The 11,620-nt window shown below is 47.5% G+C and overlaps 1 long non-coding RNA gene across 1 annotated transcript; it reads right to left on the reverse strand.

Annotated features, from left to right (window-relative positions):
• Nucleotides 1-1,503: 1,503 nt before the first annotated feature.
• LOC143434389 (uncharacterized) lies at nucleotides 1,504-8,461 on the reverse strand. Its single transcript, XR_013103860.1, has 3 exons — nucleotides 8,333-8,461; nucleotides 7,626-7,693; nucleotides 1,504-1,694 (listed from the first exon to the last, which is right to left on the reverse strand). It is a non-coding gene; the product is annotated as an uncharacterized LOC143434389 (long non-coding RNA).
• Nucleotides 8,462-11,620: the final 3,159 nt, after the last annotated feature.

The raw sequence follows: 11,620 nt of genomic DNA on the forward strand, positions 1-11,620 counted from the left end.
CGTCCTTTGTATTTTTGAGGATGTAATGGCCCTGCCAATATAAGTCACCAATGGCTGAATAGCTATTCAGATTTCAAGAGGGAATTCTTAGCTTGACTAAGTTAATGGATGTGAGAAAGTGTTGACTGTGGTGAGTGGATCCTCCCATGACTCAGAACCTGCTTGCCTATCTGCAGGGAGCCTCGTTTCTCATTCCTAATGCTAGCAAGGAGTTTGGCTTCAGGAATCTACAGGATGAGTAATGGGATTGTGAGAAGTCACTCAGGAAGGCACCGATGATACTCCTCTGCGGGTACTTTATTTTCTTAATCTTTTATTGGTGTTGAAGCCCCGTTGCAGCTGTCAGACTATACTGTGGGCCAGCAATTAATCTGGACCATTTATGAATGCCCATACTTAAATGGTCCAGTCTTCCCCCATCAGTTCCGCCTTGACTTAGAAAAGCATCCACACAGGAGTGTCATCAAATGCTTTTAATGCAAGAATTCATGAGTTGCCCTTGATAGGCAGGTCAAGACACCTCTTGTCAGGGGAAGATAAACATCTCCCTCTGGCTGGTAGGCACCTTCTTGCATGTCTTCTGTTTCTTCAGTCAGCCATCTTAAGCTTCAGAGACCCTAAGACCAGTGGAGAGGAGCTCAGAACTCTCTCAGAGCCCTGTGTGACCTGCATGACTTCAGCCCCTGGCTCTGTTGGAATGGCCAGGGTGGTGTCACAGGAAGGGCATCTTGGGATGAAGATAAGCAGAAGCCAGCCTGACTGCACTGTCTCCAGAGTGAAAGGATCCTGATCACAGAGCACTCACTGCCTTGTGGTCCAGACGTTCCAGGCACAGATGTCCCCACAACCGAGTGTTCTCAAGGACTGATATTGTCTAATGTTTTTAACTGAAACAGAATTATTCATTTTCCATATCCCTTTCCTCCCTCCAGCCCCTCTCAGATACCTTCCCACAAACCCCTCTCAAGAGACTGATGCTTCAATTCTGACAACTTTAAATAATCATTGATAAAAAGTCTTTTTTGTTTGTTTGTTTTTTGTTTTTTGAGACAGGGTTTCTCTGTGTAGCCTGGCTGACCTGGAACTCACTCTGTAGACCAGGCTGGCCTTGAACTCAGAAATCCGCCTGCCTCTGCCTCCCAAGTGCTGGGATCAAAGGCATGTGCCACCAGTGCCCGGCGGTAAAAGTTTTATAAAATTTTTACATGTTTTCTGGCCATGCAGACGACATTTGCCCAAAACAATTGAACTCTTTCTCTCTGCAGTTATCACCAGTGTGACCGAGCATTAATGTGGTGGATCAGGGAAAAAAGTCACAGGGGTGCCTAAGGCCGTGCACCCTGCCCTGATGGCTCAGACTTCTAACAGCTCAGCACTACTGGCTCTGAGCAGAGAAGTGCTCTTGTTTAACTCTGTGTCACACCTGTTGGTTGCTCCTGGCAGGTGTGCAAGCACAGTGGTGTGTAAAGAATTGAAAGCTGGAAGACTCTTGATGGTGAGAACTGTGGGCTGAGGTAATAGCATTTCTTACCCACCCTTTTTCTTACTCAGTAGCTAACTCGGTGCCTAGAATGGAGTGAGTGGTCAGTAACAAGTTGATAGATGAATGAATAAAACTATTTGGTACTTAGTGTTGACTTCACCATTTGTCATCTGTCTCTCTTTGGGCAAGCTTTAAGTCACAGTTTCCATATCTGTAAAATGGGAGTAAGAACATGTTAGATTGTTCTTTTCAGAGTGCCTGCAAAGACTAAGTCAATCTAAGTAATACAGTGTTGTCGAAGTGCCCATGGGTGCTAGAGAGGTATCCAGGACAAGTCACTCCCATTTTCCATGGGTTCTGACTATTATTCTGCATGTATGGTTTCTGTGAATGGCTTGTTCTTCCCCTTGTGGGTCTGGTACAAGTGACTTTGGCCTGTTAACACAGAAGGAATGAGACCAGGTAACAGATACTAGTTTCCCTGGATACAGTGTGTGTGGTGTGATCCAGCAGCTGGCACGGCCCTAGGACCTTCACTTCTCCCTGTCCTCAGTGCCCCGCTTGGTCTCCCTGGGCATGAGGAATATATTCACATAAGTGTAGGTAGTCCATCCCTACAATTCTGTCTTGAAATGACTAAACCCGGAGAGTTTTTGTATCTAACAAGGGTGGTATGGGCTCTGGTTGGGAATGAAACGTCTGCTGGAGGTGTCGTGGTCTATCCTCCTCCTCCTGGAGAATTTTCAGGAGTAGGAAATGTGTGTTCTAACCAGGGAAAATGAAATACTTACCCACACAAAAATGCAGGATAACGGTAGAACTTCCAGGAAAAATGAATGACTGATGGCCCTGGGGTCATAGGTAGTGTCAGACTCAGGAAGAAGGGGTCTCTATCTTCTAAAATCCTCTGTTTGTGGAGAGTCCGAGGCAGCACCACACAGAGTCACACCCTAAGCACCCAGCCTGACTAGCTCTCCTGGGCTCTAAGGCAAGCTCAGACACCTTCTTTCAGTGTATTATGTGGCTTCCCAGCTCGTCCCTGTGAAGCTAGGCACAAAGTTCAACGCTGATAGCTGGGGAAACTTAAAACCAGATACTGTCAAGTGCTGGTTAGCGCTTTCTCCAAGAGGATTCACATAACTGCTGCAACCTGTACCAATATCCACACCAGAACCAAAACATTACTGCTACTGCCAATAACACCATAGCTGCCACCACAATTATCACCATAATTACCACCATCACCATAGCGACTGCTATCATTATCATCATCACCATAACTACAGCTGCTACAACCAGAGTAATTATAGCCACCACCCTCACCATACAACACAACTACATACAACACCATACAACACTCAACTACAGCCACTACCATAATTACAATAACCATCCTCATCTCTACTCTCACCATCACAAACAACATCACCATCATCCTCACCATACAGTCACATTACTATTCTCTGTTCTCACCATAGCTACAACCACCACTGTAACCACCACCACCATCTTCACCATCACTATGACCACGTCCATAACACCATGATTGCCAAACTACCATCACCACCTTAACTACCACCACCACCATCCTCACCATCACTACAACCACCATCCTAAGTACCATCACCACCATAACCACCAAAACCAGCAGCCTCACCATAATCATACCCACAACCATCATAGTTACCACCATCACTATAACTACCACCACCATCACCATGACTATCACTACCATCACCGTAACTACCGCAACTCTGATAATAACTACCAACACTACCAAAGTACCACCAGCAACCATAACTATCATCTCCACCAACATCACCAAACTACACTGCTCCCACCATAACTACTAGCATCAACAGACCTATAACCATCATAATAATTACCACCACTATCACAACTTCTCCCACATCATCACCTCCACTCAAACTACCGACACTACTGCCTTCACTAGGGCCACCAAAAGCACAGTCATTATTACCAACACTAACACCACTACCATAATATCACAATAACTGGCACCATAAAAGGCTAAAAGCTACCACCATCACCGCCTCTAGCATCACCACCGTGTCTATCACTGCCACCACCTTCACAAGGACCACCACTGCTCACACCAACACACATACTGTCACTCCCTGCCACCGTCTCTACCATACTACCATCACGCTGTCCTCCACCAACAATGCAGTCTCTGCCACTTACTTATCAGCCCTGAGACCTGAGATGTTTTAGTGTCTCACACTCAAGGTCGTAAAAGCAACAATTCAAGTCGTGGGGGTCAGAGTGATGAGATTAACATCTGGTAGCCTAGGACAGCCACCATACATGTAGCTACTAAATTAAGCACTGATAGTCAGGCACTTCAGATGTGGAGGGACATTCTTACCTCAGAGTTTTATGGCACATCGCCATTTGAGAAGAGAGTAAGCTTAGCGACCTTACAGGGATCCCACCCTACAGTCTGAGTAGATGCTTCTCTCTTCTCTCAGGTCTGTTTCCTCTGCCCTCGGGAAGCAGAGCTTCTACTGTTCTTGACTCACTTGTTGGAGCAAGTACACACTACGTGACAGCTAGATCCATGCTGCCAGATACCCAGAGCCCAGGGCATGTTGAGCAGTGAGCTGCCAAGTTAAAGCCTCATCCAGTCCCTCCAACTGCTGCTCTGCCTTGGGAACGTGTTGCTTGACATTGGCCTGGAATGACCAGGCCCAGCCAACTGCTGTCATTGGTGGCATCCTGCCCCTGCCCTCCAGGATCCCTTGAATTCCTCAACATTGATCCATACATGCACTGCTGTGTCCAGTGTTTCTGGAGCTGAGGGTGTTCTCACTATCTCCATGACCACCCTCCCCTCATTCTGAGGCATGCCTGTCCTTTTGCCCACTCTCCATCCTTCGGGAGGGTACAATCCTTGGCAGACAGTCAATTGTGACCCGCCAGAGGCATCACTCCGAAGGCGTGCCAAATGCATCTCCTCTCCCTCCCGGCATGCCAGGCTCCTTTGACAAGGAAGGGTAAAGACCCTCCAGGGTGCTCAGGGACATCAATATGTTGTGTATTTAATGTGCTGGCTCTGTTACAGCGAATTAAAACGAGAGAGCCTGGTGAAAGGAACACAGCCCGCCACTCCTGTCCCTGGTTGCACGGGAGGCTGTGGAAATGGCCCTCCAGTGTGGAGGACAACTGCGCATTACCCCCCCTGCAGGAGCAGAGCAGGCATTAGACAAGCCCCGAGTCTTAATGGGACGCATCCGGCAAACATCTGAGCTTGGGCCTTCAATCACAAACGCTGCAGGATTTAAAAATGAATAAACTTCACATTGTCTTTCTCTTATTTATCCTTTATGCAAATTGTCCCTGGGAGGACCCATTACTCTCCCTGCATGGGGACAGCAGAGGCCGGCTCCGAGGCTTAGAGGACCACTTGCAAGCAGTGCCTAGAACACCAGGCCCATCCTGGTGCTTTACAAAGCGGGAGACAGAGATTGTAAATGGGAAATAAACAGATGAAGTGAGGGCTCCTGCCGAAAGCAGAGGCGTGTGTGTGTGTGTGTGTGTGTGTGTGTGTGTGTATGTGTGTGTGTTTATAGCCATAGGCCACATGCACGGGATCCACTCACAGGCTGCATTCAGAGCCATGAGGAGGCCTTGATCCTGGGACGACTGTGAGGAGAAATGATGGTGTAACATCCCCCCACTCTTCCCCATTGCTGATCAGGGACACAGGAAGATAAATGTCAATGGGTGTGTGTGGGGGGGGGGCATTCACAAGTTCCTAGCATCTCTGGCTACAGATTTGTCAGCTACGGGGCAGTAGCTGTTGCTGGCACTCCTCGAGCTCCTCTGCTGCTTCCTGGCTTCCTGGGAGCTCCGTGGTTCATGGAAGAATCCCAGAGAAGTGACTCTGCTAGCCAGAGTCATGAACCTGGATGAGGGCGTCACCCTAAAAGTCAGACCAGGACAGCAGCACAGGCTAAACACTAAAAGCCAAATCTAGCACACAGCAAAACAGAAAGAGCGGGGGGGGGGGGGGGGGAACCAAGCTGCACACCACAGCGTCTCCAAGATCCCTCATCTGCTCGTCCTCCAGCAAGAGGACAAGGAGACTAGGAAAAGACTGCCACTTGTGCCTGGCCCAGAGTGCACCCTGCAGCAGATACTTTGCCCTACCATGAGGCTGGTGAGCCAGACAGATGCCGGATGAGCTCCAGGCTAGGAGGGCCATCCCAGGAAACATGACACAAATAAGAGTGTTCATGACGTGGTTCTTTAAACATGCGAAGGGAAGCTGGTCCCCCACTGTCCTGAGACCACACACATGTCCTCTCGTTATCTCCTGAAGCCCCTGCTTTGCAGAATATCTGTGATCCTACCTGCTCTTCTCCCATGCAGACCCTGAAGTGAGCATTTTTTTTTCCTTCTTTTTACTGAGTAAAGAGCACAAATGGCAGAGACCCGATGCTTCTCCTCAGTTTCCAGCCTTTCCCCACCCATTCCTGCAACTGCTGCTACCCTCTCCTCGCTGGGCAAGGGAGTCGCCATATTTCCAGGTTCTGAAAGAGAAAGGCCTAGGGCACCTTCCTTCATCTCTCCAGCTTCCAATATTCACCTCGAAACGGCTGCCACCTTCCAAAAGGGCCAGGTCTCCCATCCATCACTGTCCTCCTCACCTAGGCTGCTCCTCCTGTCAAGCCCTGGATCTGTCACCCACCTCAGGGAGAGCTCCTGATGCAGATGTGGTTTTGACCACCTGTCCATCTCATAGCCAGCCTGACGCCCTGGTTACTCACATCTGGACTAAGCGCCAGCCTGATCCTTGAGAGTCTCTGTCGTCCACTCCTAAAGCCGACTCAGCTGGACCTAAAGCTAACCACTCATTTACTAAATGATGAAATCCCTTCTTTTCCACAGAAAACATTCATTGTGTCAAGTGACAACCTCCACCTGTCTGCAGAGAAACTCAGATGAAGGGTCACAGGCTGTCCTCAAGGACAGCTGTGTTAAGTGGCATCCACTGGAAAATCACACGTTAAGATATCATGTGAGCTGGGCATGATGGCTCACACCTGTACTCCCAGCACTCAGAGAGGTAAAAGCTCAGGACTGCCAAGAGTTCATGGTCATCCCAGATGCATGGAATGTTCCAGGATGGACTGGGAGGAGAGCTTACCTCTAAGTCCAAAGAAACAGACAAAAGGATATTCTGTAAACTTCAGTTTCTCAAGATAAGCAATAAGATGTGGCTCCCAGGTAAAGATGTCCTGAGACAGTATCTTTTATGGTAACAATGTACACTTTTAAAAATTATTTATTCATTAAAGAAGAAGAGGAGGGGGAGGAAGAAAAGGAGGAAGAGGAAGAAGAGGAAGAGGAAGGAGGAGAAGAGGAAGAGGAAGGAGGAGAAGAGGAAGAGGAGGAAGAAGAATTATCGTAGGTTGTGTTTGGCAGAAGTCAAACACATTGAGATGAAAATTAGCACAGACAAGTCAGAGGAGGGTGGCAGATTTTAAAGTTGTCAATTGACCTTGTGACAGATCCCTCTGAAAAAGCTACATCTCTGATCTCACTTGAATAGTATAAAATTCCAGGAAGCCAATGCTGAAAGGCCCTTCAGTGATGCTGACTAACCACTACAGGACAGGACCACACAGGCCAGCACCGTAATCAAGAGCCTGCGCTGGTTACACCATGCTGCCTTGTTGGCTTTGGGATTACTGAAAGTGACTTAATGGCTCTGTCCCTGAAAACAGCAACCGCACCTAAGTTTTAGAAATGTTATCAGGCTTACACGTTAGATGTTAGTCGATGAGAGTACAAGGCTGCCTGTGCTGCCCGCTGTCACTGTTCTAAGTGCTTCAGATGTGTGGACTAACTTAATGCTCACAGCAACCTTTCAAGGCACACATACCATATATCCACTTCACAGAGGAAGGTAAAGAAGAGAGATCGTTACTTGATCCAGGACATTAGTTTCCGAGGCTGCTCTAGCCTCTCGTGTAACTGTCTACTCTTCAGGCCATTATTTTTATTATGTATTCACTGTTTCTTTAACTCTCAGATCTACCACCTACCCACCAAACCTCATGTTCTCTCTCTCCCCACATCCCCCTCTCTCCCCATTTCTCCCTCCATCACTTACCTCCCTCTCAAGAAAATGGTTTAAGCCAGATGGGGTCCCAGCACCAAGAAGCTATCTGTAACTGATACCTGCTGGCAAAGGAAAAAATCAGGTTTCTCTAATGGAGTATCACTGAGTACATCAACAACACTTCAGAGAATGCTCAGGAATAGTTGGCCAACACAAAACCTACTCTGTGTGTGTGTGTGTGTGTGTGTGTGTGTGTGTGTGTGTGTACACGTACTACTGGCTTTCTTTTTTTTTAAAAAGCGATTATTAAAACATTTTGAAAAGATATTTTAGAAAAGATATAAAAACTGTGCTCTGAGCCAACCCCACATTTAGGGGTGAGCAAACAGGCTGGGCAACAGGAAGTGACCCAGCCAGGTGCCTCGCTTGGAGCACGGATGCAATCCCAGCCTCCCTACTGCCCCTCCTGGTCTGTTCTCTGCACCATCCCAGCCCTGACAAAACATCCTCAAACAGATGAGACCTCCCTGCATGGACAAGGTGGGGTGGGTGTCTTAGCTGGTTCTTAGGTAGATGAGACCTCCCCCGATGGACAGAGTGATAGAATGAACATCATTATGGGTGCTGCAGGTCATGTGCTCGGATCCAAGAAGGGAGGAAAAGTGGATTTGGTGGGAGCCTACCCTCTACTCTCTTCCTCAGATCTAGCTATGCAAATGCTGGGAGGGGGCAATCTGCATAGGGAAAAACGTAATTACCCAAATTGGAGCAGGGCCAGGACCTCATTGCCCAGACTGAGGAAAGGTTGAAGGATTGATTCCTCAGCCCCAGCCCTCACAATTGGAATCCAGTAGCCAAGGAAATGAGATGGTTTCCATGGAGACTCAAGTCTCCCTTCCTGAAGCCTCAGAGCTGGGAGGGCAGTCCCTGGTGGCATCGCTGTAGGTGATACCGCTGCTGTATCCTCACACTCTTGCCTGGGATCTTAGTGACTGCACTTGAACTTTTTCATTGACACACTGGTGTTTAGATTTATAAGTTGTTGTCAACTGGGACAGCTGCTTGAACCGACCCCACTGGTGTTTAACTAAAAGACCATCCCAAAATCACACACCAACAAACACCAGTCCTGGAAGGCAGGTTAAGAGACCTCTGTGAAGAAAACTTCTGGGAGAAGGGCCACATGCAACCTTGTTCCTCGTCATCCTTGGCCTTGGTGCCCTTGTTCTTGATTAAGAAAGTTGAAGGTCAGATCCAAAAGCTTGAGATCACTCCAACTTTCCAGTTCTCTATGGCTTCCTAAGTACTCTCCCATGGATCTGACATAGATGTCCCCAAAGTCTATGAGAAAACCAGCGGCACGCAGGACCCATCAGCAGGTGAACTGGATGTTTCAAGAAGACTGGTGCACGCAGTCAGGGATTCATACAACTCTCCGTCCTTCCGTCTGTCTTCCTGGTTGGCCATCTACTCATCGCATGGGAAGAAGAGAACAGGTAGGCATTTCACTGACTGAGTTGGCCAACAGCAAGCACAACGGTAGTTAAGGCCTGCCTGGGCTCTGGGTGTTCCCTGTGTGGGTGGTCAAGGTGGCTTCCAATGGCTACCATTGCCTGGGCTCCGGGTGCTCCCTGTGAATAGGGTCAAGGTGGCTTCCAACAGCTACCATTAATGAGACAGTCCATTCCTGCAGGTGCTGTCGTGGGGTAGCCCAGCCCTTAGTTACTCCTTTGCTGGGGAAGGATGATTTGTTTAAGAGCTCCTCTTCGATTTGCCAAGCCAGCACGGGCTCTTACGGGAAACAGTGGGAGCCGGCTCCACGCATGGAGAAGTAAGTGTCTTTGCTCAGGGCAAAATCTGCTGTTTGGTGAACTGCTCTGGCTTCCTGTCAGTATGATTTGAGGGAACCATTAAGCTTTAACAACGCAGAAAATAAATCCCCATTAAAATATATGCACCTGAAAGAGCCGAGTTCTCAACCAGACTGCAGAGGAGGCCAGGCACCCTCCCATCTCTGCCTGTCACGACCCCCACTGTCCTTCGAGGCCAAGTTAGGAGGCCTCTTACTCCAGGAAGCCCGTCCTGATTCTTCCTAAGTGTGATCTCACTCACTTCCAGCCACCCATAACTACTTACCGTGCACCCACAGTAGGACTTAACTTGGAGGATACCGAGATAGGCTTATAATGTGCACTCTACATGGTGGCTGTTTCGTGGCTTTTGGCTTTGTCTCAACTTCCTGCTCAAATGTCATACCCTGTCCCTTTCAACACATAGTAGGGGCTCCTGGTGTGTTGAATGAATGCCTGTAGTTACTTGCAGACTCATATACCCCGTGACTCCTCAGCCACAGCAAACCCAAGATCCACTGAGTTCAAGATCTCTATGAACAGCCACTTGTCTGTGAGTTTCCCCAAGTGGAGTCGGCTAATGGCTCAGTTTACCCTGGACTCTCTGACTGGATTTTCACCGGACTCCTTTCTCTAACGTCACTGGCCCTATATATTGTCACATGGTTTCTAGCTGGTGAATAGAACAAGGATTGCTAAGTCAGCATGGGGATGAATAACGAAGATGGTGACAACCTGAAGAGAAACAGTTGCAGGATCTGAAGTAGAGGAAAGAAGAATGGCACTTGACCCAAACTTGCCCTGTCAGCCAGCTTCAGGCACGCTAGCTAAGAGGACCCTAGATGCCTACCATTAAAACCACCTGGATCCTCGAGCTACCAGACCTGGGCTGCTCGGAATATTAGTCAGAGAAGCTTCTTTTTGCACTGGGCAACAGTCAATAAAGAGATGAATAACTTGTCACAGTGCAGAGGGTCAGAGTGAGTGTCCAGCCCTAGATGGGGACATCTATATTGACCTCACCACCACCAAGGCTCAAGGAACATAGGAAGCGGGATGGGAAGACCTCGAGAACAGGAGGACGGGAGAAGTCTGCGGAATGTGTCTTTTGAACATGGCATGCCTATCTCACCCATAAGCTTGCAGCAGCTCTGGTTACCTGCATAACACCCACACAAAATTAACCAGCAAAAATTCCAGCATGGATGGTATGGAATCTACACCATCTATACTATATGCTACAGATGATATTCAGGCCCCACTTCTTACTGAGGAGGTATTGGAGATCGATACCTCTTCACTGGGGCCACCATTGTTCTTCTTGGAGAAAGTGGCCGCTGTTAGGCTTCCCATGTCCCAGTGAACAGTGCCACACCCAGGGCATATGGCTAACACTGACTGCACTCAATGGGCTATTAAAAAGTGTGAAAATATGAAATTGGTAGGGGTTGTTGGGGTGACATAGGGGGGCTGAAGGTGGAAAATAAAGGGTTGCTATGATCATATTTTATGGCACACACATGTAAATTTTTATTTTAAAGATTAATTTATTTATTTTATGTATATGAGCACACTGTCCTTGACATACCAGAAGAGTATGTCAGATCCCATTACAGATGGTTGTGAGCCACCATGGTGGTTGCTGGAAATTGAACTCATGACCATTGGAAGAGCGGCCACTGCTCTTAAGCATTGAGCCATCTTTCTAGCCCTCATGCTTTAAAAATAAAGAAATTTTTGAGAAAAAAGGGGAGGGAACAAATGGCAGGAAGATTTCTCTAATTTAACCGGATCTCAACACAACAAAATTCAAAATAGTTCATCAGAACACAGAGAGAACATTTGAAATTTTAAAGGGGGGAAATCCCTTATCAGAATGTGAACATTCCATAAAATAAAAGAATTATAAATTTGAATGCATAAAATTAAAATGTTTTGCTTAGGAAACATGCCATGAGCGAAGGCGGAAGATGAAGAGCCAACTAAGAAAAAATATTTGCAATAAAAACTATGAGGCTCTAACAGCCTAAGTATAGAAATGGTGCCTACAAATCAATAAGAGAAAAATCTAACTACCCAATACAAAACTGTCGAGGAAACATAAACAGAAAATGAAATATGTCCAGGTTTCCATAATCAGAAAAAGATCTCTGAGTCAGTAAGAAAAATGCCCATCTCTCTACTATGTATAAGACA

This window comes from Arvicanthis niloticus, chromosome 14 (genome assembly GCF_011762505.2).
Source record: "Arvicanthis niloticus isolate mArvNil1 chromosome 14, mArvNil1.pat.X, whole genome shotgun sequence".
Taxonomy (NCBI): domain Eukaryota; kingdom Metazoa; phylum Chordata; class Mammalia; order Rodentia; family Muridae; genus Arvicanthis; species Arvicanthis niloticus.